Below are 27,543 nucleotides of genomic sequence, written 5' to 3'. Positions count from 1 at the left end.
TAGATAGATAGATAGATAGATTTCATTAGGGAGACCAAGTCTGGTCCTTCTAGGCAAAGAACTCAGGAAACTCATGGTGTTGGCAAGCTGTTTATCCCAGTGAGCAGAAAGATGCAGGATCCAAGACAGAGATGGCAGAGGTAAGTCACCAAATATGAAAACTACAGTCAGGATTGTGACATGGGGTAGCTTGCCTTTGCCGGTTTGTGGTGTTCTGCATTCCCAAGGCCCAGACCTAGAGTTAGGGACCACCAGCATCAGAGGAGCCTTGTCATGTCTTAGTATAGGTACAGCTTGGTGTGCTAGGGGACACCAGGGGTTAATCCTCAATGTATTTCTAGCTGGTCCTGATCCTTCTCAGGTCCCCGCTTCCTTGGTGGTGTAGGGCAATGAGTGAGACAAAGAGATGAGGGTTTCGGCGGGAGTGAGGAGGCCCTCCTGTCAAGCAACTTGGTAATACAGCAGCTCAGCAACAGCCCAGGTGTGTGTAAAGAGACAGTGGCTCCCACTGTGGTGAGTTTGGCTCCTGTTTTGCGCATGCACACCTCCCTACATTTCATGTACTGGCATATTGCCAGTTGAATTTGTCACAACAGGTGATGCAGTGCATCCGGAAAGTATTCAAAATGGAATAAATGTATTTTTTCCCTCCAAATTCTACACACAATACCCCATAATGACAACGTGAAAAAACTTTGAGATTTTTTTGCAAATTTACTAAAAATAAAACAAGAAATCCCGTGTACATAAGTATTCACAGCCTTTGCCATGAAGCTCAAAATTGAGCTCATGTGCATTCTGTTTCCACTGATCATCCTTGAGCTGTTCCTACAGCTTAATTGGAGTCCACCTGTGGTAAATTCAGTTGATTGGACATGATTTGGTAAGGCACACACCTGTCTATATAAGGTCCCACACTTAACAGTGCATGTCTGAGCACAAACCAAGCGTGAAGTCAAAGGAATTGTCTGTAGACCTCCGAGACAGGATTGTCTTGAGGCACAAATCTGGGTAAGGGTACAGAAAAATATCTGCTGCTTTGAAGGTCCCAATGAGCACAGTGGCCTCCATCATCCGTAAATGGAAGAAGTTTGGAACCACCAGGACTCTCCTAGAGTTGATCGGCCTTCTAACTGAGGTGACCAAGAACCCGATGGTCACTCTGCCAGAGCTATAGAATTCCTCTGTGGAGAGAGGAGAACCTTCCAGAAGGACAACCATCTCTGCAGCAAATCACCAATCAGGCCTGTATGGTAGAGTGGCCAGATGGAAGGCACGCCTTAGTAAAATGCACATGGCAGCCCGCTTGGAGTTTGCTAAAATGCACCTGAAGGAGTCTCAGACCATGAGAAACACAATTCTCTGGTCTGATGAGACAAAGATTGAACTCTTTGGCGTTAATGCCAGGCGTCATGTTTGGAGGAAACTAGGAAACGCTCATCACCAGGTTAATACCATCCCTACAGTGAAGCATGGTGGTGGCAGGAGCATATTTCAGTGGCAGGAACTGGGAGACTAGTCAGGATAGAGCGAAAGATGAATGCATCAATGTACAGAGACATCCTGGATGAAAACCTGCTCCAGAGCACTCTTGACCTCAGACTGGGGCGACGGTTCATCTTTCAGCAGGACAACAACCCTAAGCACACGGCCAAGATAACAAAGGAGTGTCTTCAGGACAACTCTGTGAATGTCCTTGAGTGGCCCAGCCAGAGTCCAGACTTGAATCCGATTGAACATCTCTAGAGAGATCTGAAAATGGCTGTGCACTGACGCTTCCCATCCAACCTGATGGAGCTTGAGAGGTGCTGCAAAGAGGAATGGGCGAAACTGCCCAAAAATAGGTTTGCCAAACTTGTGGCATCATACTTAAAAAGACTTGAGGCTATAATTGCTTCCAAAGGTGCATCAACATAGTATTGAGCAAAGGCTGTAAATACTTATGTACATGTGATTTCTTCGTTTTTTATTTTTAATAAATTTGCAAAAATCTCAAAAACACTTTTTTCATGTTGTCTTTATGGGGAATTGTGTGTAGAATTTTGATGGGAAAAAATAATTTATTCCATTCTGGAATAAGGCTGTAACATAACAAAATGTGGAAAAAGTGAAGCGCTGTTAATACTTTTCGCATGCACTGCAAATGCATTTCCAAATCTTAAGTGCAACAAGATGGTGGCAGGCACCTTAACATTCAAAGGATTGCTTTCACTATGTAATAGGTTTTTACAACAGGGTTTAAGGAGTTCTCATTACCACAGAACCAGTTCATAAATTCTGTATTAGTGAGCATGGTGTTGCACTACGAACGATACATCAGTAGTTAATCGGTGGGTGTGTACACCAGATATCTGTTTGTGAACAACATAGTGCACAGACATATCAGGTTGACCTTGCAGCTCAGCCAATGCTGGTATATCTTTCAGATGTCATGTCTGGCTTCGTGTATGGCCTACCCATATGCCGGACACAGGAACCACCAACAATGATGTCACAGCCAGGCAGGAAAATGCAAATGCCCCTCCATTTGTGTTGTCTGCCCAGTCATGAAATAGGTTTAGGCTGAAGGGGGGGGGGGGGGAGGGGGGGGGGGTAGTTAGGATTAGGCTGCAGGGAGGGATGGTTAGGGTTAGGCTGCTGGGGAGGCTTAGGGTTAGGCTATGGGGGAGGAAGGGTTATGTTTAGGCTTTGGGGAGGGGGGTTTAGGCACCACCATGGAGGGCTAAGGTTAGTCTATGGGGGAGGGCAGGGGCGTTTCAACAGAGGAGGGGGCCCGTGTGCACCTCGGGGTGGGACCCCTCCTCTGTACGGCGCTGTAGATTCCGGCATTGTGCCGGAGTCTACTTCACAGACGCATGCGCCATGATCCGGAGACCAATTTGGCTACCGATCCTGAGCCTCGGGATGGCGCTGTCTGTAATCTGACTGCTGGCATCCGAAGTGCCAGGATCCCGATACCATCCCCATGAGACCTATTGGTTCAACGACAGTGGGTAAGCCACCTAACTTTTAGTATTATACTGGAAGTGTTTATATTTGCAGTAACAGTAACTAAACATGTCCTGTGCAGCTGCGTATAAATCAATCAATGCACACAGCCCAGTCATGCACACACATACATTTTATGGGCACAACTAGAATGCTTAGCCAAAAAGAAAAAAAAGAAAAAATGAGTCACTGTCTGATTAATATTCATGAGGTAGTGACAGTGGTTCAGTGTGAATGAAAAGGCTACATGCTCACAAACATTAGTTTACCAACAAACATTTGGTTACCACTTACCACACAATAAATGCATTTACAGTGCATTAGTGATACACTTACTGTACTTTAGTGTTCCCTCTCTTCCACTCTTCTATTGATAATTTCAAGTGGTGTGCAGCATATGCATATTAATATCTTCCATGATGAGGGTTTTCTGATTAGCACATAATATAACGTATTACCACAGTTCCTCCTAGTTTGTTAGGATAGGTAAATAACAGAATAGCGAAGGCAAGCAAAGTAGAAAAAAGGTAAAAGGAAAAGTAATAATACAAAAAAAAAAAAAAAAATCTGGAAAAGGCCATATATGAAAAAAAAAATCTGGAAAAGGCCATTGCTTTCCTAACAACTGCTATGCTGGGCTGGTGCTCCACAGGGAGAAACATCAGTCAGTTTAGCAGATTGGTCGCTATAAGGATATAAAACAAAACAATGATGCTTTCTGTCACAAGACGAAGTTCCCATAGAAAGTTTCCCATGACCTGTATTTAGAAACTTTTAATGTAGTTCCAGGACAAAAAAAATGACAGAGTGTTCAAATCATGTACTGTTACAGATTTTCCATTAATGAATAATGTAGGACGCAATGCGATGTGAGGTTCTGTATTCATGGCTCTGTTCCACAAGCTACTTAAAACTCAGACTGCTGTATTAAATATCAGGAGGCAGGACAATAAGGGAAACCTGGTAGAAATTCACTGCTCATACTATGGGAAAGACAGCTGTAAATGATACGTGCTGTAAAGTGATATCCGAGAGATGCCAGCAATAATTTGTTGTACAGTATACTGTTATTATACAATGTCATTTTAGTTTGATAAATTAGGTACATCATAACTCATAAAGATAATGCAAGTAACAGCATGATCAGCTTATACACCCTTGTCATAACTCACTTGTTCCCACCCATATGAAATACAACAATGACATAGAAGTGCAAACCAGAAATTCCTGCATTATGTGGCATAGCCAGAGGGGGTGCTGGGGGAGTGATAGGGTTGCCACCTCATCCCTTTAATTCTGGACACATATTAATTACACAGGTTCTGAGGCTGATTAAAACCAGGTGAAATGGAGTCTTGAAGTCAGCCAGCCACAGAACCTGTGTAATTAATATGTGTACAGAATTAAAGGGATGAGGTGGCAACCCTAGGGAGCGACCACACCCTTTGCTGGAAAACGGTTTAAAACGGTGCCTATAAGCGCCGACAAGAGATGGATGAATGGGGCTCGGGTCAGGGAAGGGGGGTTGCACCGGTGATGCAAAGGGGGAAATATTTCCCGCTTGGCAGCACCGCAAAAGGAGACATTTGTCCCACTCAGCAGTTGACTCTAACAAACTCGGACATGGGTAACACATACAGCGTGTTATTATTATTATTATTACTACTACGTACGGAGCTTCTTTTTTTTTCCTCCAATTTTTTTATACATGTACTTTTTCTTGGGCGCTTTTTATTTTACATATATTCATATTCATCTCAAAAGTGCCTCCCCAGCCGTTGATTTCACCACACGTGACTGGCGACCACTAATAGACACAGCTGTGGGGACTTCTGCATCCACCACTGACTCAGCCCCATAGGCTACGGGGATCAGTAAGTTAAGACCAAGAGCTGTAGTGACAACTGCACAGTGCCACATCTCTCTTTCTGTATCCCGATGTAAGTGCCCTTACTACGTATATTCATAGTTGCTATGAACACACATAGTATAAGTACTCCAATCAATCTAATGAGGGAGAGCTGAGCCCACGCATTGCCCCACATCAAATGCATACATGCTGGTCTCCTCACTGGAAGTGCTGGTGTAGGTCTGGTCTATGCAGCCGTGTCTCTTGGGAGCCACAGGGGATGGAGGGTGCTCCAGAGTCACCAAGGGGGATCCAGGGAAGGGCAGCAGCGCCAGGACAAGCCGTAAAAAGAGACTGAGCTCGGCGGCTGGCAGGGTACTCGGGTCTGCGCGCCTATCCCCGGGAATAAAACAAGGCTTCCTATGCTGGACGCTGTCACCTCCTCTTTGTGTGCGGTGCTGACGGCGCAGGGATGAAGGCTTCCTCTTGGTGCGGGGGAGGGTGGGAGCTCACTGTGTGCCTCCAGCTTTTTCTCACAGAGTCAGCTGTGATTGGTCCATCATAGCTAAAGGCACGCCCCCCAACTGAGAGGCATGCCTCACATTGCTCTTTTTCTAAGCTGCATTGTTAGCCATGTGACAGGTTGTGTCTGACTATGAGATGTGAGGCAGAGCTGTTGCTGCCTCACAGCTCGTTTCTCCCTGCAATTCCAGGGAACCCTGCAAATCTGCCAAGTTGTAACTATAAAAATGATTGCAATATTACAAAGAAGATACTGATAAGTTATAAATATCTTCTTTGTATTAATCTAATAATTTTTATAGTCAAAACTGTAGTATGACAGGCAGTATGACAGGAATGCTCTGCCTCTCCTGCCTATCCTGACTGCACGTCCCTGCTGGTCGTCCGCTTGCGACTTTATGGAAATGCAGATGTAAAAGCCCTTCCTTTGTGTGCATCTGTGTGTACAAATGTGCAAAGACTGAGGTACCCAGCGCCATCATCCATACACGCTGTGATACAGATTGGTGTGTTCTTAGACGGCACCATCGGTCGAACCATCAAAACGTGCACCAGCTCAATGCAGGTGCCCAATGACCATGTATGGCCTCCTATGTGTGCGGTTAAGTGCCTCTGTTCACAACCACTGTCACCAACATAGTCACACACTCCCATAACATACCAATAGGATGGACCATCTCTGTACATATACAAAGACACCGCCCTGTAACCGCACAGGAACACCCACTACATTTTCCAATACACTTCTCACTGCGTGCGTCTGAAATGACAACTAAGATTCTGTATGGACACAATCGCGACACATGCGCAGGAGAAAAAACAATCTCCCCACTACATCAGACATCAGCATTGCGTAACCTCTGAATCAGGCCCTGTAGGTTCTCTCTGGCCTGGCTATATAACTGCATTACACTCCAGTCAGTGTCAGAATGGGGCATAAAGGGCCCACCGGGGGAATGCAGTGGTAGTGGCCGATCCTTACGAGTGTGGTCAGTCTCCAGAGGGGGTGTGGTCAGCCCCCAACAGAGGTTTGGCTAACCATTAGAGAGTGCATGGTCTGGGCCCCTTGATAAATATATCTTAAATACTGCCAGTGCATGCATGATAATGTACCAGATTAATAACACCAATGTACTATAGAAAATACACCATAGTCCTGTGCAGTATAATGTTACATATGTACAGGGACGGACTGCCCATCTGGCACTTCTGGCAAATGCCAGAAGGGCAGATTGGCCGGTCCGGTCAGGCAGAGAGCCGGGAAGGCCGCACGCAGCACAGCCTCCGGCTCTCTGCTCTGGCCATTCCCCCATCTCGCCTCCCGTCTCCATAGAAATGGAGGCATGCCGCGAGTCCACGCCCCCATGACTCGCGGCACGCCACAATGTACTGATCGCGCACCCCACCCATCTCCATGGAAACGGGGGCATGCCGCTAGTCCACGCCCCTGACTTTAGCGCCCGCGCACCCCCCGTACCCGTATTCGGACCCCAGTCCATCCCTGCATATGTTTAATGTATAATTCAAGTGCAGAGTCTGGACCCTGTTCCATAGAGGAGGAGGTAGGGCCCCAGGCACTAGGGCCCACCGGGGATTTCTCCTTCAACCCTGTGGGCCAGTCCAGCCCTGGACTCCAGTCACTGTGAGGGCACAGCTGTTGTGCCTAGAATACAGAGCAAGATGCTTAGGACACAAATGAATGGGAGAAAACAGCACAGCAATACTAATGCAATGTACTGTAACATAGCATTCATAGAAGTAACATCACTTTTTGTTTGCCAAGATTAATAGTGTGTTATAGACCTGGTGAGCAAATGTTATATGTGGTTTAAGAGCTTTGCAAGGCTAGAAGATATATAGGGTGGGGAAGGTAGAGAAACCTTTCAAGAAATCAGTGACGTACATGGAGATATCTTACAGGGGATGGTATCAGAAGTCCAACAGAAGCATCCTGATGGTCAGGATCCCAACACCTTTTAAGTACGTATGCTAACCCTACGTCCCTGACCCTCCCTACCTGCAACCTAATATAGCGAGGTTGGGTGTGTACATTGTAAATATGGTAATCTACAAAAGCATTTTAATATATTGAATCAAATACAGGTTGAGTCTCCCTTATCCAAAATGCTTGGGACCAGAGGTATTTTGGATATGGGATTTTTCCGTATTTTGGAATAATTGCATACCATAATGAGATATCATGGCGATGGGACCTAAGTCTAAGCACAGAATACATTTATGTTTCATATACACCTTATACACAGAGCCTGAAGGTCATTTTAGCCAATATTTTTTATAACTTTGTGCATTAAACAAAGTTTGTCTACATTCACACAATTCATTTATGTTTCATATACACCTTATACACACAGCCTGAAGGTTATTTAATACAATATTTTTAATAACTTTGTGTATTAAACAAAGTTTGTGTACATTGAGCCATCAAAAAACAAAGGTTTCACTATCTCACTCTCAATCAAAAAAGTCCGTATTTCGGAATATTCCGTATTTCGGAATATTTGGATATGGGATACTCAACCTGTACATATGTTCTGGATATAATTTAGAAATGTTAACATCTGCACTAAGGCCAGGTCGCCAGGTGTTTTAATATGAATTTAGAAAAACACTACTTTGTAAAAACAGAGGATAAAAGTATAATGTCACACTGCAGAATTAGCCTGAGGGTGTGGTACAAAGTGGCAATAGTCACAATGTCGATATTATGAATGGCATGTCCATCATCCGGTTTTGCTTTGGCAAAGTGAGTATCAATAACTATAACCACAGCCTAACCCTAATCGCATCCTAACCTGAACCCTAACATCGTGGAAAAAAGTGTCATTTTGATGTCAGTATAATGTACCCTTTAGAACGTACTATCCAAATTTTGCTGGATAGCATTGACAATCGTCAGTGACACTGATTTTATATATGCCATGGAAATAATATATGGGTGCAAGGGAGTAGCTACCATAGGTGCAGGGAGTGCAGCTGCTATGGGGCCCAGAGCTGAAAGGGGCCCACCTTCCCTGCCACAGTTACATGTGTTATGTACATTTTTCATCATTGGTTGGCACACAGGGGCCCTTACACACTTTTGTCTTGGGGCCTACAATATATCTAGGTATATCCAGACCTGCTCATGCTCATTATAAAGAGGTATAAAATGAACTGGAAGGTTTTATAATGTTACATAATATGAACTGGTGCACTGTAATCAGTGTCAGGTTGGGACATGAAGGACCCACTGGGGAAATGCAGTGGAATAAGCCCATGTTTTTAATAAAGTAATTTTTATTCAATAGAATGGAGATTAAGTTACAGAAATTGCATATCAACGGCATATCACATATATCAAACAAATCACATTTTCATTTATGAGATAAGTTTACAGCAGTGGAGTAACAAGCTGTGTCCCTGATGAAATGAGCAAAGATATACAATTGTTCGAAATATTTGGACTTGCAAGATCCGCAACTAATATATAAATCCCCATTAACCTTTTTGTTTTTCACCCTTAAACTAACCCAAAAAAAAAAAAAAAAAAAAAAAAAAAAAAGAGTACAAGAAAAGAAAAGGGAAAGAAAGAAAAACATAGAAAGAAGCACAGTAAGGAGGAATCACCTAACTCAGGACCTCTTCAGTGGTGCATGTATTTAGGCGAACACGCAGAGCTCAGCAGCCAAACATCTGAACATACATCATTAAGCATTAGTTCAGTGACACAATAGCACTTCAGTGCCCACTATGATTGAGGGACCAGGTGGGAGTGGGGAGATTCCAGCCATGGAGACCAGACTCTTTCAAATTTGGCTGATGCGTTTTGTTTCATATAAATATATCTTTCCTTGGATATTGTATCGTTAACTAGGGTCTTGAGCGCAGAAACTAAAGGGCCACTAGGGGCCATCCAGAGCTTTGCAATGCAAACCTTAGCCAAGGCACATACATTGCGAGCATATAGACCCGCCGGATCAGACACAGAAGTAGAGCATCCCATCCCCAAAACACAAAATTGTGGGGTAAGCAAGCCGCCAGTCACTCCTGTACTCTCCAGAATCGACCTGACCCCCGACCAGAACACCCGCAGCCTCGGGCAGTCCCACACTAGATGCCAAAATGTTCCCACATCCACCCCGCACTTAGGGCAGAGGCTAGACCCGCCAGTCCCAAAAGTGGCCAGTCTAACTGGAGTCATATATGTTCTATGTAGAATGAAGAATTGAATTTGTTGATACCTGAGAGACTTGGTGACTGTAGCAGGATATTCCAGAGCAAGGGCCCAGTCCTCCTCAGTTATTAGACCCATATCCTCCTCCCACTTTCCACGGAGACGTGTCAAAGGGTCCGTATGGAGTTTGGTAAGAAGATATCCATACGCAAGGGAGACCATCTTAACTCGACCCAATGTAGTCACAAAGGTCTTGATGGGAAATGGGAGGATTCGTGGGGGGGACTCAGCAAATTGGGACTGGAGGGCATGACGAAGTTGAAGGTATCTGAAAAAGTAGGAGTTGGGTAAATCAAACTCATCTTTCAGTTGCTGAAAGGATTTGAGTACACTATCTAGGTAAAGTTGGGAAATAGAAACCACAGATCTAGGGGCCCATACCTCCCGTCCCTCAATCGCATGCAATTCAGGAAGCCAGTCAGAGTACCAAAGGGGGGTATCTGGGTCCAGGCCGTCGTACCCTAAGAGGTCCCTTAGGGCCCGCCATATCTTTAAGGCCTGGAAAATAATAGGGGGAAGAAACCGAGCTATGCTCCCACTCAGCAGCACCTGCATAGGAGAGAGGTGAGGAAAGTAGCAGCGAATGAACTCACAATGTAAAGAGTCAATGCCAGAATCCTGCGCCCATACACTAATATGAGTCAGCTGAGCAGCGTAGTAATACATCTGAAAGTTAGGCATAGCCAGGCCGCCATCAGAGCGTTGCCTGGTGAGAGTATTTAACTGTATCCTAGGTCGTTTGTTAGCCCAAATCAGTGAGGATAAAACACTATTCAATTTCCTAAAGAATAATGGATAGATATATACAGGGGACTGGAGAATAATATATAAAAGTTTGGGCAGTATGATCATTTTAATGAGATTAACCCTGCAAGACACCGTCAGTGGAAGCTTACACTAAGTTTTGGATTTGCACACGACCTGCTGCATGGTCGGGTCAAGGTCAGAGGGATAAAATCAGAAAGGTCGTTAGTTATTTGAATTCCGAGGTATTTAAATTGTGTTGTCCAACATAATGGCAGGGAGATTTTGGGAACAGTAGGAGGGGGGCCTATGACTGGCATAATGTATGATTTAGACCAGTTGATTTGAAGACCCGAGTGAGCACCAAAGCTCTCCATCACACGCAGCAGAATGGGCATTGACTTGGTGTAATCTTGCAAAAACAACAACATGTCGTCGGCATAGAGAGCTATGCTATCCTCACGTGGGCCCGTACAGATTCCCACAATATCTGGGTGCGATCTTACCAGACAGGCCAAGGGCTCGATGGCCAAGGCAAACAGTGTGGGGGATAGGGGGCAGCCCTGCCTAGTACCACGGGACAATTGAAAGGAGGGGGATACATAGCCATTCACCAAGATCCTGGCACTCGGATGTTGATACAGTAATTTAGTCCATCTGATAAAGTTGGGCCCAAAGCCCATACAAGCCATCACCTCCCATAAATAAGCCCATTCAATACTGTCAAAGGCTTTGGCCGCGTCCAGCGAGACCACAGCCGAGTCAGAAGGGAAGTCATGTGGGAGTTGTAAAATGGTATACAATCTACGTAGGTTAATAGACGTGGACTTCCCTGGCATGAAGCCAGTCTGGTCCGGGTGAATTAGGGAAGTGATCACTGTGTTAAGCCGTACTGCCAATATCTTTGCCAGGATCTTAGCATCGGTGGGAATCAGAGATATCGGCCTATAGGAGTCTGGAGACCTAGGGTCTTTACCGGGCTTTGGAATCACTATTATAACTGCCTCTGACATAGAGGGGGGAAGTTCGTTATTGGCAAATATATCTAAGTATAAGGCATGGAGCCTGGGCCTGAAAAAAATCAATATGAGTTTTGTATACTTCGGAGGGAATTCCGTCACACCCCGAAACCTTGCCATTAGGGGACACACCAATAGCCGCAGTCACCTCCGCGAGCGTCAAAGGCGCCTCCAGTACCTCATGGGCCTCAGAGGAGAGTGCGGGCAGTGGAATACCCCCCAGATAATATGAGAGATCTAGAGTAGAGCATGTCAACTGTGAGCTATAAACCTTAGTGTAATAAGATCGGAATAACTGCGCAATGTCCGGCGTGGTGTCAGCAAGGGAGCCATTACTGTTGGACATTTTGGTGATCGTAGTCCCAGGACGATCATGATGTATCAGACGGGCCAGGAGGCTACCTGTCCTATCAGCCTGCATATAAATATTAGTAGCCCTAAAGAGGAGGGATCGTGAGTTTTTATCAGACAGGTGGGCCAGCCAAGCCGATTGAGCCACCAGCCAGCGTGCTTTCGTCGTGGGGGTACCATCCATCAAATATTGGGATTCCAGATCTCTGGCGTCACTCTCAAGGGCCTTTTCCCTCTCCCTAGAGGATATTTTATGAGCTGCTATGGAATAAGCCTATGTTTAGTGGTGTGGCCATTCTCTAGAAAGGCTTAGCTAACCATTAGAGAGTGCATGGGCTGGTCTCATTGATAAATATACACCATAGTTCTGTGCAGTATAAGGTAACATATATTTAATGTATACTTCAAGTGCAAAGTCTGGAACCTGATCCCTAGAGGAAGAGGTGGGGCCCCAGGCAGTGGGGCCTACCGGGGGTTTCCCCTGTACCCCTGTGGGGCAGCCCAACCATGACTGTAATGTAGCACAATATGAAGTGGAGGCACTGTAGTGTGGCATAATATGAACTGGGGTACTGTAATGTGGCACAATATGAAGTGGAGGCATTATAGTGTGACATAATATGAACTGGAGGCACTGTATTTCATAATGTGAATTGGGAGTACTGTGTTACATAATGTGTACCGGCTGCCCTACAATGTGACATAACATGATCTAGGGTACTACTATTGTTCATAAAATAAACTACGGCACTACTATGGGCAAAACATTAACTATAGCACTATTATGGTTCATAAAATAAACCAGAGCACTATTATGGGGCATGCAGTTAACAACTGCTGCAGAGACGTGTCTCTCTAGAATTACTGGGACAGGGGCCCCATTCAAAATGTTGCTATGGGGTCCACCAAAGTTCTGGCTATGCCCCTGTATGGGTGGGTAATTGACAAAATGTATTTATTCTCATAAAATGAACCTACAGTACTCATTTAGAGAGTGTACTAGCACGGAACAAAACATTGTCCCTTTTAACCTTTCACTCCCCAGACGATCTTAATAAAACACAACTGCAGCAGGTACAAGTTCATAGAGTATCTGGTAATGCATCAATGTAAGTAGAACCACAAGATGTTATAATACCCGCAAACACATCATATATATTATACACAGGCTAAGCAGTAGTTTGATTAAAAAAAAACATATTTTAGAACTTAAATTTAATATTATGAAGCTTTGTAAATCAACTAAAAATCCTACCACTAAATAAGCTAAATAATTAAAACAGGCCTACACAAATGAATTTTCACATTCAACATGAATATTCAACACATTCCCTGCTGATTTTTCTATTTGTACCACTTGTCGAAACTTGGCTCTACTCATAAATAGTGTTCACAACACTTTCTAGTTGTTTAGCTCAGTTCTTTTAAACCCTAGTTTGTGCCTTAGCGTAAACCAGGGGTGGGGAACCTCCGGCCCACGAGCCGTTTGTTCCGGCCCACCCGCTGCTCTGTGTCAGCGAGATACGCCGCCCCTCAGTCAGACGGCGGCGTGTCTCAGCTGTTAGGGCAGGGAGGAGAGCGCAGCTTTGTCCGGCAGCAGCGATGGGTACAATCTCAAACCAGCTGCCAGTTCGTGAGCCAATCAGAGCTCGCGGACCGGCAGCCAATCAGGAGCCACCGCTACCGGTCTGCAAACTCTGATTGGCTCACGAACCGGCGGCTAGTTTGAGGTCCTACACGTCACCGCCCGACATAGCTGTGCTCTCCTCCCTGCCCTGACCCCTGACACACGCCGCCGCCGGACGGAGCACTAAGGAGCAGGAGAGGTGCACGCTGTGCTCCTCTCCCCTCCCTTGACACACAACAGCAGCAGCGGTAAGCAGCACAGTGGGATGGGGGGGGCATGTGTGGGGCAATGTATATCTGGCACTGTGGGGCATTTGTGTATCTAGCACTGTGGGGCATTTGTGTATCTGGCACTGTGGGGGCATTTGTGTATCTGGCACTGTGGGGGCATTTGTGTATCTGGCACTGTGGGGGCATTTGTGTATCTGGCACTGTGGGGGCATTTGTGTATCTGGCACTGTGGGGGCATTTGTGTATCTGGCACTGTGGGGGCATTTGTGTATCTGGCACTGCACTGGCATTTGTGTATCTGGTACTGCACTATTGGGGGCATATGTGTATCACGTCCCATTTTAATTAGCTACACCCATGTTTTGGCACGCGCACACAGTACCACTAAGGGGCATAACTACTGGGGGAATGACTACTGGGGGGCAGGCTAATTTTTAAGTTGATCATTTTTGTATGGTCCCCGAAGGATTTTATAAATATTCAAATAGCCCTTGGTAGAAAAAAGGTTCCCCACCGATGGCGTAAACTAATGCAGCAGGTGGATTAGTACATTGCAACTGCCTGAAGATCCCTCTCTTTTTTTTATTATGTATTTACAGTACTCAGAGCCGGCCTTAAACAATTTGATGCCCTAGGGAAGACTTTGGCTGGTGCCCCCTAGCACCACTGCTAGTTCCGCTTTTGACCCTGCACCCATTTCCCAGCACTATAACCCTCACCCATAGCAGTCCTCATTTTGGTGTTCCTACCTCCTGTACTTTAAATAGAAACAGTGCGCACAGCCCAAAAAGGGGTGTGTTCTTGCTGGGAAGGGGCATGGCCACACAATAGTACCCCCAATTCAAATTACACCACACAGTAGTGCAACTTTATTCACATTTTATCATGTGATAGTGTCCCTAATTCACGTTATATCACATAGTAGTACCACTTTATCTTATAAATGTTACTCCTCACAGTAGTGCTCCTTATTCACATTACATCACACTGAATTGCTCCTTATTCACATTACACCACCCCATTTTGTTCTTTATTCACATTAGACCACACAGTAGTGCCCATTCTAAATGTTACGCCACACAGTAGAGCACCTTATATACATAATGCCACACATTAGTAATGCATTTATACACATAATACCACACAGTAATGCCCCTTACACATTATGCCAACCTTTATTAATGCCCTCATACACATACTGTCCCTTACATATATAACGTACATTATTAATGCCCTTATACACATAATGACACACATGGAGCCCCTTACACATTTGCCACACACTATTAATGCATTTATACACATCACACACATAATGCTCCTTACACATATGCCGAACATTACTGCACAACCAACCCATCCGCACACAGCACCCACATGGCTGCTAACACTTTGACCTCTGCCTCTGTTTGAATACAGATGTGTCATCATACATCTTGCCTCAGTAAGCCATGCAGCAGGAGATGCCTGGCGTGAGTCAGCTGGCAGCTCTGCTATCATCGGGTGCCTTTTTTTGATGAAAATGTGTCTCATGTGCATTACTATGTGGCTAGGGTGCACAAGCAGCATCTGCGGATTAAAATGATACACAGCATGCCTATATTCTGTGTGCGACTGTGGCTGTATCTGCATACGAAATGCTACGTTACAGTGATTTCCAGGAATACACTGTAACGTAGCATTTTGTATGCAGATACAGCCACAGTCACACACAGAATATAGGTATGCCGCATATAATTTTCATCAGCAGAAGCTGCTTGTGCGCCTAGACATACCAAATGCCCTAGGCAATTGCCTAGTTTGCCTGTGCCTAGGGCCGGCTCTGACAGTACTGCTGTGAAAGTCAGCATTTCGTGAAATTGCAGCATGCATGTCCATTCTTTCCTGGTGGTGGAGGTGGCATTCTGAAGTAAGATCCATCATTAAGTGGCCGAGTGACTGCTAATGAGTGACATAATTCCACAGCTTCAAATCCAGTGTAGGTAATAGGATGCATGGGGAGAATAGTAGGTTGAATGAATGAATGAAGGAAGTTACTAAAGAGAATGCAGAAGAGTACACAGGGGAAGAGGTAGAAAGTTTAGCACATGGACAAGAGGAAACTGTACAGTGCATGGTAGTGTGAAAGAAAACTGGGAACTGCATAGCAGGGAATAAGAGGAGTGTTTCAGTCTTTCTCCTTATTGGAAGTATGTACGCTATTTTGAGTGTATGTTGAAATGAAAGCTTTATAATACAATTTAGATACAAAATGAATTGTTAAATAGAGAGAACTAATTTTTTTTCATATATGTAGCTGGGGATGGGGAGGGGTTTTGGTCCAAGAATTATAAAGGTTCAGAGCCCCTGCTACAGGTATACAATTATTTCACATTTAAATTACATTACATTATTTGTAGGTACATTAGGCAAAATGTACTAAAGGTAATATTAAACCGCATGTTCTGTATATAATAACTCTGTAAAGGTTTACAAATGTTAGGGAAGACATACACATATACAGGTTTTAGGCCACCTTAGATCACTCAATACCCCTAATTTGTTGCCCCTAAATGCTATTAAACCTCCCCAGCATATCATCAGATCTCCACACGACCATTAGAACCACCGACATGTTATTAGACCTCTTCACATGCCATTAGACCATACTACCTGCTACTTACATGCCATCAGACCCACTCACACATGTCAGCGAACTCCACGGAATGGGTATGATATACCGACCTCGGCATCCCATCTGCCAGTATACCGGCAGCGAGGCAGCATGTATCGCCACGTGGACCCACCAACCGAGTGGGAATTACAGAGAGGCTTGCGGTGTCAGCATTCCAACTGCCGGAAATATGACGGCTGTCAGGATTCCAGTATCAGGCTCCTGAACGCTGGGATCCTGACAGCGGGCATTATTGCTACATCCCAACTCCACACGTGCCATCAGACCCCTCCACCCCCCATGCTTGCCTACTCTCCAAGAAGGTACAGAAAACTAAGATTTTTCAAGTAGTTCCGGAAGAGTGGGTGGATGTCCCACATCCTGCCTACTTCCTTGTGAAGTGGGCATGTTGGGGAGATAATAGCGGGAGTCATAGGAAGGGGACAGGGCAAAACACAATTTTATTCTCACCACTCCCCACGGACTCGCATTCTGCAACATTTTGCTATAACAGGGCTAATGCCGTGCATACTCTGGCAGTGCCCCCAAAGTGGTCAGCTGCTTCTCCTATCTTCTTCAAGAGAGGAGAAACAAAGTTGGCAAGTATGACAACTCCACACAATACAACAGCGCCTGTCATTATGCCATCTAACCCCAATCCCTATACTGTATTACGGTTCAAGACCTTGTGGAGCTCAGGGCGAAAGTTTCTTTTGGTGCCCCCATCTGCCATCACCCCCCCCCCCACCCCTCCCATTATTAAAAATAGGGTCAGTACACACCAAAGGCTCGTGCCAAACATATAGGGGCGTGGCTTCATGGACAAGGGGCATGGTCACAGTTTCTGTTATGTTATACCACAGTAGAGATTTTCAGCGGTAGTAAGCATACCACCCCACAAGAATCCATGGAATCTCACAGAACCATTGCTTGGGCAACTCAGTATTGCACTAATTGTTATTTACAGAAGTGGGGCATAAAAAATGACAACCAGTCCTAGCACTGAAAAATTAACTCAGAGTTTTTAGCCACCCTGTTGCAAGTGAAACAAGTAGAAATATCAAAAGGTGGCAATCTCTGTGCAACACATTCTCCAGCAGCCCCTGTGCCAGCTAACCTGGGCGGACTACTGTGACAAGCTCTAGGACAATTTAAGGTGCCCATACACTAGTGCGATATGGGCCCTTTTCAATTGATTCCGACGCATCGGGACGAGAAATCGGATGAAAAGTGTCAAATCGCATGTGTTTTACCTCCGATTCCGATCTGATGCGCGGTCCCAGATAGGTGTAACTATTTTTTGTACATACATGGATTCCACAGTACCTACCATTAATCCCTTAAATGGTGGGTTGTTTTTTTTAAAACACACCTCCCAGGGTGTGTTTTTACATTGTGAGGAGTGCAGGGAGGTATCGCCAGTGTCAGCGATGATTACCGGCCGCCTTGCGGCACCCGGAAATCAGCATAGACCATTACACAGTTAAGCCTGCCCCCAAGCAAATAGGAGTCCGGGGGGCGGGCTTAACTGTGTAACGGTTTATGCTGATTCCTGCGCGCTGTGCAATCAGCACTGGCGGTCCGCAGGGAATTAAGAAGTGAGATAGCCTGGAAATCTTCAGTGGTGGCCAGCGCCGGCAGTACAGCTGGCCACAGGAGATTTCCGGGGGCATACCACTTAAGTGGTTAAACAGCACTTCCTGTCCCAGTGGTCGCACTGCACTTCCTATTAGATGGTGGCTGCTCCTCTGTTCAGCCACTCCGCTAGATCAAGCCCTGGAGCTGGTAACAGGTAGCTGGCAAACAGACATCAGCCATGAAGACTTTACTGACTGTGCTGGCTGCATTTTGAATTCGGTGCTGGCTGTGAGCCAATCGGAGCTCGCAGACCAGCAGCCAATCAGGATCCGCCCCTGTTGTCGCTCCTGATTAGTTGCCGGTCCACCAGCTCTGATTGGCTCACGGGCGGCAATAAATTTGAAATGCTGCCAGCACTGTCAGTGAAATCTCCATGGCTGCTGTATGTCTGTTTGCCAGCTGCCTGTAACCAGTTCCAGGGCCCGGCGTCAATTCACTCCCCAACCACCCGGGTCCTCACTCTGTGCTGGGCGCCAGCAAGATGACTGTGGCCGCACCCTCAAGCAGCAGTGCCCTGGGCAACCGCCCTGCTTGCCTGCCCTTAGAACCGTTGCTGGTTACAATTGATGCTAGGTACAGTATGACTGACAGCAGAGCCGGCCCTAACCAATATGATGCCCTAGGCAAGATTTTTGCTGGTGCCCCCTAGCACCACCGCTGGTTCTGCCTCTGACCTTGTACCTCTTTCCCAGCACCATCACCCCTCACCCATAGCAGTCCTTGTACCCCCTATATTTTAAATAGGAACAGTTCGCACATTTGACGCACAGCCCAAAAAGGGGCATCTTCTTGCTGGGAAGGGGCATGGCCACACAATAGTAACCCCAATTCCAATTACGCCACATAGTACTGCAACTTTATTCACATTTTATCTTGCGATAGTGTCCATAATTCATATTACATCCCACAGTAGTATCACTTTACCTTATAAACGTTACTCCTCACAGTAGAGCCCCTTATTCACATTACATCACACTGAATTGCTCCTTATTCACATTACACCACACCTTATTGCTCTTTATTCACATTAGACGACGCAGTAGTGCCCTTTCACTATGCAACGCCACATAGTAGAGCACAGTAGAGCCACACATTAGTAATGCATTTATACACAATTCCACACAGTAATGCACCTTACACATATGAGACACATTAATGTCCTTATAAACATAATGCACCTTACACATTATGACAACCATTAATAATGCCCTTTTACACATAATGTCCCTTACACATATGCCACACATTATTAATGCCCTTATACACATAATGACACACATAGTGCCCCCTACACATTTGCTGCACATTATTAGTGCCCCTATACACATAGACACGCATACAGTAGTACCCTGTTACACATATGCCGCACATTATTAATGCTCTTATACACATAATGACACACATAGTGGCCCTTTATACATATGTTGCACATTATTAATGCATTTTTACATGACACACATAATGCTCCTTACACATATTCCAAACACTACTGCACAACCAACCCACTCACATGCACACAGCACTCACACTGCCACTAACACTGTGACCTCTGCCTCTGCTTGGATACAGATGTGTCCTCACAAATGTTGAATCAATGCTAACGTCGGGCACCTTTTTTTTAATGAAAATGCATCTTATTTGCATTGCTATGTGGCTAGGATGCACAAGCAGTTTCTGCTGAATAAACTGATATGCAGCATGCCTATATACTGTGTGAGACTGTGGCTGTATCTGCATATGAAATGCTACATACAGAATATAGGCATGCCGCATATCATTTTAATCAGCAGAAGCTGATGATGCCCCTAGGCATATCAAATGCCCTAGGCAATTGCCTAGTTTGCCTATGCCAATGGCCGGCTCTGACTGACCGCTATTAACTAGTACTGTATAGTGAAGTGTCCGGTAGTCTGGCTCCTGCCTGGGAATGGCTGAGCGTTATGTGTGACCACTGCAGATGAAGACAGGACTTCTCTTTAAATAGTATTAGTATTATTCCAATATCCTTTGTCTTTCTGGAGAGGCTTTAGATCCACCAAAACTGAAATCTAATTTCTCAGTTTTCTGTTAAGAATGAGCGGCAGTTTTATCAAATATCAAAAAGGTGGTTTTAGACAGCTACAGGGCTTTGCTCTACATGTATTAAAGAGGGATAGATCTTGTCAACTCATATTTTCAAGAACATTTATATCGATCAAGAATAAAGCCTTCTAACGACATCTCAAAGCGTCTACTTTATAGTTTAACTCTGTTCAAACTAAATAAGACAAGTTATTAGTATTCTATAGGTGTAATTGTAGCTCTAACACAACATCCAAGATTTGCAAGGGGAGTATATACCGTATATATATTTATTTAGTAATGACAGTGAAACTGGAAACTTCAAATAGACTTCCTGTTTGCTGCCCTGCCTTCCTTAGATACAGAGATATACAAAGTTGTTATTGCTCAGGGTAGTTTCTGGCTTATCAGCTGCTATGGCAATAAAATAATAAATCAGGATTCATTTATTTGTTTGTTTTGCCCATACAAAATTACAGCAATAATCATACTTTTAGTAGTCTACCAAGTCAAGTAAAAGCTACTGATATACAATCCCACACCGTGTACCTGTATGAGTGGTGATCCCTGGAGCGCCCTCCCTCTGCAGGAGCCTGATCCCTGCAGATGTGCAGCATCTGCCACTCTCACATACCTATGATCCCCGACTCTGTTGCCAGCCGCTGCCACATAGTGGTGATTACGGTGTAAAATGTACCATCACGATATGACCCCTAGAATCCTTAATGGTTCTAGTCCTGCCCTGGCATGTAGCATGCACCCCTAATCTCAGTGCACCTGCTGTCCCATATATACATATATACAGGGGCGGATTGGGAACAAAAAGCGGCCCTGGAAAAATTAGTACTCGTGGCCCCACATGGGCAGCACCAGAGGTGTAAAGTCTAGCCATGGGCCATTTCAGCAGCACCCTCCCCCCAAGATTTTCCAGATAGTGGGCATGTCCAGCACCAAGGGGGAAGTTAAAAAGAAATAAATTACATATTATGAGCACATTATATAATACACCTTCAGAATTTAGGAAACTATATAATTCTTTAGAAAGATATATTTTCTTGCTTATTACACCAACCGTATCCCAATCACTATTCACTCAATCTTATATGTCAGCCAGGCAGGCAGACAGAGCATACACTAGATCACAGGTTCTCAAACTCGGTCCTCAGGACCCCACACGGTGCATGTTTTGCAGGTCTCCTCACAGAATCACAAGTGAAATAATTAACTCCACCTGTGGACCTTTTAAAATGTGTCAGTGAGTAATTAATACACCTGTGCACCTGCTGGGTTACCTGCAAAACATGCACTGTGTGGGGTCCTGAGGACCGAGTTTGAGAACCTGTGCACTAGATCATCTGCAATCACAGGCTAAGTGGCAAAGTAATTTTCATATATACAAATTATTTTGCATCTTATTCATTATGTCTATAAAAAGGACCACGTCCTCAAACAAAACAGGCCCCACGGGTGCGCCGGCCCACCGGGAATCTTCCCTGTGAACCCTATGGCCAATCCGCCTCTGCATATATATATATATATTTTAGCAATGGCTCTACAGTACATTTTAGAATTCTGCTACCTACTTGTTACCTCTCCTCCAATCACTAACTTGTAGCATCTACTGATTGTTGCTGTGCTACAGAAGTAATGTACCACAAGCAAATCTCCCCTTTTTATTTTTTTAAATATCCTTATTCCTCCCACTGAGGATACAATTTATGTATGTCTAATGGAATAATTTTTTCAACACCTGAAAACATAACATGCAAAATCTAAATTGGCAAAGATTGGCCCAATGGAGTAAATAACTAAAATGTGGATATTTGATACGTATCCATTACTTTTTTTTATATATTTACATAAGGTGTCATCCTATACTGTATAATACAATCAATATATGATAAATATTTAAAGAAACACGTATTTCAGATTAGAATTTACAATTATAAAAGTTAATATGTTAAAAAAAAAAAATCCAACCTCTTACTGAGTTGATTCAGTGATCCAAGTGTTCCCAAAATCTGTGGACTTGCGATAAATAGGATTTCAGGAGTGCAACAATGACCAATGCTGGAATGAAAACAAAACCACAGGTTACATTACAACATTTTAGATAAGTCACCAAATGATCCGCATGCTGTGTAAGGTCTGACATAAGCATACCACTCACACTAAGTTCAACGGGAAAGGAGGAAATAAACTCTAGTGTAGAACAAGATATGCATATTTAAGATAAAGCTAAACATATATAAAGCAAATACCTATCCATTCTAGTTATAGATTAACACAGAGAACCGCTTCCTTTACAGAGCTAACCACAAAGCACTCTCGAACTCTCAGACGTGCACATGGTACAAACATACAAATGATATATAATGTAGGAATATGGAAGATCTGTTTGTGACACAGTGACGAGTTGTATTCATAAATTACACTGTACTCAAGAACTGTCTCACACAAGAGGTAATGGTATAAAAGATATAGTTAATGTAAGCTCGGTAAACCCTAAAGAAACAGAATATGCAGCTGCTCAGTTGTATTGAGGGCAGAACTTCCTTCAAAACATAGCCATTGGTCACTGCCCACACCCAGTTTGCTGAAGCAAGGACTAATATAATAAGGGGAATGTTTTTTTCATTTAAGTTTATTAAAAAATAAAATCTCTAAATACAATACAATCACAAAAAATAAAAAACAAACACTGCTTCATGGATCTCAATTTAGTTGCACAAGCTCGGTGACTGTGCTCGCCACAGGTTCTAATCCCACTCTATGGGAATAGTCCCATGAGTGGGAATAGTCCCTGTTGGTCAGCATGCTGAAAGTCGGGATAGTGAGGGTGCGGCATGTAGGTGGAGGTATTGTAACCGTTGGTCTCACAACTACATCCCCTAGTTTAACAATAAAGCACTGATAAACTTTTTCACAGCTCAGTCCCTGAGACCTCATACACTTTCATGCACATTAAAAACTCTAAGCCCTTGTACACATACTGGCACTCACTGAGCCACTGCACACTCACTGCCAGCAACTCCACACTCACTGACAGCACCTCTCACTGAGCCACTGTACACTCACTGACAGCACTTACCCACTCACTGACAGCATCTCCCGAATGAGCCACTGTACAGTCTTGACAGAACTTCCCCACTCACTGACAGTACCTCCCCACTGAGCCACTGTACACTCACTGACAGCACTTACCCACTCACTGGCAGCACCTCCTCACTGAGCCACTGTACACTCACTGCCAGTAACTCCCCATTCATTTATGGCAACTCCTCAATGAGCCACTGTACACTCACTGGCAGCACCTCCCCACTCACTGAGCCACTGTACACTTACTGGCAGCACCTCCCCACTCGCTGACAGCACCTCCTCACTGAGCCACTGTACACTCGCTGACAGCACCTCCCCGACAGCACCTCTGCACTCACTGACAGCACCTCTCACTGAGCCACTGTACACTCACTGGCAGCACCTCCCCACTGTACACTTACTGACGGCACCTCCTCACTGAGCCACTGTACACTCACTGACAACACCTCCCCACAGCACCTCCACACTCACTGACAGCACCTCTCATTGAGCCACTGTACACTCACTAGCAACACCCCCCCCCCACACACACACACACACTCACTGAGCCACTGTACACTTACTGACGGCACCTCCTCACTGAGCCACTGTACACTCACTGACAGCACTTCCCTACTCACTGACAGCATCTCCCGACTGAGCCACTGTACAGTCACTGACAGAACTTCCCCACTCACTGACAGTACCTCCCCACTCACTGACAGCACCTCCTCACTGAGCCACTGTACACTCACTGACAGCACTTCCCCACTCACTGGCAGCACCTCCTCACTGAGCCACTGTACACTCACTGACAGCCCCTCTCACTGAGCCACACTGCACAGTTTGTGTTACTCACAGGGTCTGGCTGCTGTGTGACAGCCTCAGGCGTTGTAGAGCTGAGAGAGCACTCACAGGATAATGCCTGCAGGGGACATGCTGCTTCCAGAGACAGCCTCCCCAGCTCTGACCCCGGGCTATAAGAAGACTACAAATACTGGTGCACAGGGTGAGGTGCGGGCGTCCGCCAGGACTGCTCCCTTTTGTGGCCGACCAGGTGCCTCTGTGAGTGCCGGAGTATATGTGGCTGGCAGGGCCATCCCGCCTGCCACCAGCAGCTCACCTCTTGCTGGCTTTTGAGTCTGCCGAGCACTAGCGCGGCGCTGCTGCCTGCAGGATCAGTTAGAGGGCGGGCCTGGGTGGCACCCCCAAGTTCCGGGGAAGCGGAGCAGCCAGAGAAGGTGTAAGTCTCCTTAATCAGGCAGCCAGAGCTGCCTGCACTTAGTTGCTGTGGCTGGGTAAGGAGGGCGGGCGGAGGCGGAACTGGTTCCGCCACCAGTTACAAGTGACAGAATGCAGTTCCGGCCCACTTTAACCCCTGGACAACAGTAATTGTTAACCTTTGTATTTTTACATTCACACGATTAGCTTTACTAATATTTAAAATAAGAGTAACGGGATGTAGTTAATATACCGGCTGTCGGGATCCCGGCGTTTAGGATCCCAACGCCAGAATCCCAACAGCTGGTAAAATGCCATAGGTCAGAATACCGACCACTCTTCAGTAGAGATGAGCGGGTTCGGTTTTACTCGGTTCTCAAAACGGCATCTTATTGGCTCACGGATGTCACGGGTTTTGGATAGCCAATAAGATGCCGTTTTGAGAACCGAGTAATACCGAACCCGCTCATCTCTACTCTTCAGTATTCCCACTTGGGTGGTGGGTCCACGGCACCACCCAAGGAAGAATAGAACCAGTGGCATGCTGCGCTCACCACCGGGCCTTGAATATGGCGAACACAGCGAGTGCGCGATGGAACTCGCTGCCAGTATTGAGGCTGGCGGGATGCCGCTGTCAGGATCTCGACAGCCGGAATATCATACTGAAGCCAGAGTAACAATTCCCTAATAACAAACACTAACCAGCTTGTTCTAACTAGAGATGTGCAGCAGGCACTTTTCGTGTTTTGTGTTTTGGTTTTGGTTCCATGCTCGTGTTTTGGATCTGGGTGGCCAAACCCACCCTTTCGTGTTTTGGTTTTGGATCGGGATGATTTTTGAAAAAACAAACAAACAAACAAACAAACAAACATAAAACCAGCTAAATTCACAGAATTTGGGTGTAAATTTGATCCTACGGTATTATTAACCTCAATAACTTTAATTTCCACTCATTTCCAGTCTATTCTGAACACCTCACCTTATTGTTTTTAGGCCAAAAAGGTTGCACCAAGGTGGCTGTATGACTAAGCTAAGCGACACAAGTGTGCGGCACAAACACCTGGCCCATCTAGGAGTGGCACTGACAGGATGGCAATTAAAAAACTAGGCCCAAAACAGCACATCATGCAAAGAAGTAAAAGAGGTGCAATGAGGTAGCTGTATGGCTAAGCTAAGCGACACAAGTGTGAGGCACAAACACCGGGCCCATCTACAGTTGGCAGTGCAGTCCCACTGCACTAATGGCAGATACCGGATGCACGTTTAACCAACACAGCTGTCAAGGCCACAGTTATCCGCTTTGCAACAGGATGACTGCTGTCATATTTCATCTTCCTTGCAAAGGACTGTTGGACAGTCATTTGCTTAGTTGAAGTAGTACAAGTGGTCTTCCGACTTCCCCTCTGGGATGACGATCGACTCTCAGCAGCAACAGCAGCAGCAGTAGGAGGAAGTGGCTCTTGATCTTTCTCTATTTTATCCTCCAGATTTTTTTCTCCATTATTTTTCTGGAGTTATATAACAAAATGCAGCAAAGGAGAGCGTACCTCTACACGACACAAAGCAAACCCTGTAAAAATTATTTGAATTAAATATTAATAATCCCTTTATTTACAGTAAATAATATATAGCACAGGACAGCACCACTGAATTTATATGGCAGCACCACTGGACTGGACTTATATGGCTGCACCACTGGAGTGGTTTTATACGCCAGTACCATTGGATTTATACGGCAGTACTACTGGACATATACGGCAGTATCACTGGAATTATATGGCAGTACCACTGGAAATATACGGAAGTATCACTGGAATTATATGGCAGTACTACTGGACATATACGGCAGTATCACTGGAATTATATGGCAGTACCACTGGAAATATACGGAAGTATCACTGGATTTATACAGCAGTATCACTGGACTGAATTGACACACCAGTACCACTGGATTTCTACGGCAGTACCACTGGACATATACGGCAGTACCACTGGACTGGATTATATGGCAGTATCACTGGAATTATCCGACAGTACCACTGGACTGGATTATATGGCAGTATCACTGGATTTATACACCAGTACCACTGGAATTATACGGCAGTACCACTGGACTGGACTTATACGGCAGTACCACTGGACTTATACGGCAGTACCACTGGACTTATACGGCAGTACCACTGGACTTATACGGCAGTACCACTGGACTTATACGGCAGTACCACTGGACTTATACGGCAGTACCACTGGACTTATACGGCAGTACCACTGGACTTATACGGCAGTACCACTGGACTTATACGGCAGTACCACTGGACTTATACGGCAGTACCACTGGACTTATACGGCAGTACCACTGGACTTATACGGCAGTACCACTGGACTTATACGGCAGTACCACTGGACTTATACGGCAGTATCACTGGACTGGATTTATACGGCTGTACCACTGGACATATATACGGCAGTATCACTGGACTGGATTTATATGTCAGTACCACTGGACATATACGGCAGTATCACTGGAATTATACAGCAGTACCGCTGGAATTATACTGCAGTATCACTGGACTGGATTTATACGGCAGTATCACTGGACTTATACGCCAGTACCACTGGAATTATATGGCCGTAATCCTGGAATTATACGGCAGTACCACTGGACTGGATTTATATGGAAGTATCACTGGAATTATATGGCAGTATCACTGGAATTATACAGCAGTACCACTGGATTTATACGGCAGTACCACTGGATTTATACGGCAGTACCACTGGATTTATACGGCAGTACCACTGGACTGGATTTATACGGCAGTATCACTGGAATTATGTGGCAGTACCACTGGACATATACGGCAGTATCACTGGATTTATACAGCAGCACAAGGACACCATCACTGGACTGATGCAGGACAACACAGCACCACTGCAATGGACTGGACTTATACAGCAGCACTGGACACATGGCAGCAGAGGACACCACCACTGTGACTGGACTGATGTAGCACAAGACACCACCACTGGACTGATGCAGCACAAGACACCACCACTGGACTGGATTTATACAGCAGCAGAGGACACCACCACTTTGACTGGACTGATGCAGCATAAGACACTACACTGGACTGAGCAGCACAAGACAGCACTGGAATCGCCACCCCACTTTCCCTTCTGCACAGACACTGAGGATGGAGACACGTCCTCTCGCTAGACTCTCCAATGCCAGAGTGAATATGGCGGCAACGCGCGGCTCCTTATATGGAATCCAAAACCCGTGAGAATCCAACAGCGGGATGATGACATTTTGCCTCGTTCTGGTTTCCGA

At 45.3% G+C, this 27,543-nt stretch overlaps 1 protein-coding gene across 7 annotated transcripts in view; it reads right to left on the bottom strand.

Annotated features, from left to right (window-relative positions):
• The window catches only part of CSGALNACT1 (chondroitin sulfate N-acetylgalactosaminyltransferase 1), a 558,708-nt gene that overhangs the window by 222,366 nt on the left and 308,799 nt on the right, over positions 1-27,543 (bottom strand). For 6 of the 7 annotated variants that reach the window (XM_063919982.1, XM_063919985.1, XM_063919983.1 and 3 more), the window contains one exon: positions 21,897-21,986. The gene's annotated coding sequence lies outside the window, so the exon portion shown is untranslated. The remainder of the gene's footprint in view (positions 1-21,896; positions 21,987-27,543) is intronic. The other variant, XM_063919986.1, reaches the window with a different exon arrangement.

The sequence above is a fragment of the Pseudophryne corroboree genome, chromosome 1, assembly GCF_028390025.1.
Source record: "Pseudophryne corroboree isolate aPseCor3 chromosome 1, aPseCor3.hap2, whole genome shotgun sequence".
Taxonomy (NCBI): domain Eukaryota; kingdom Metazoa; phylum Chordata; class Amphibia; order Anura; family Myobatrachidae; genus Pseudophryne; species Pseudophryne corroboree.
Note: the sequence above shows the minus strand (reverse complement) of the source record. Positions and strands in the feature narration are given on the sequence as shown.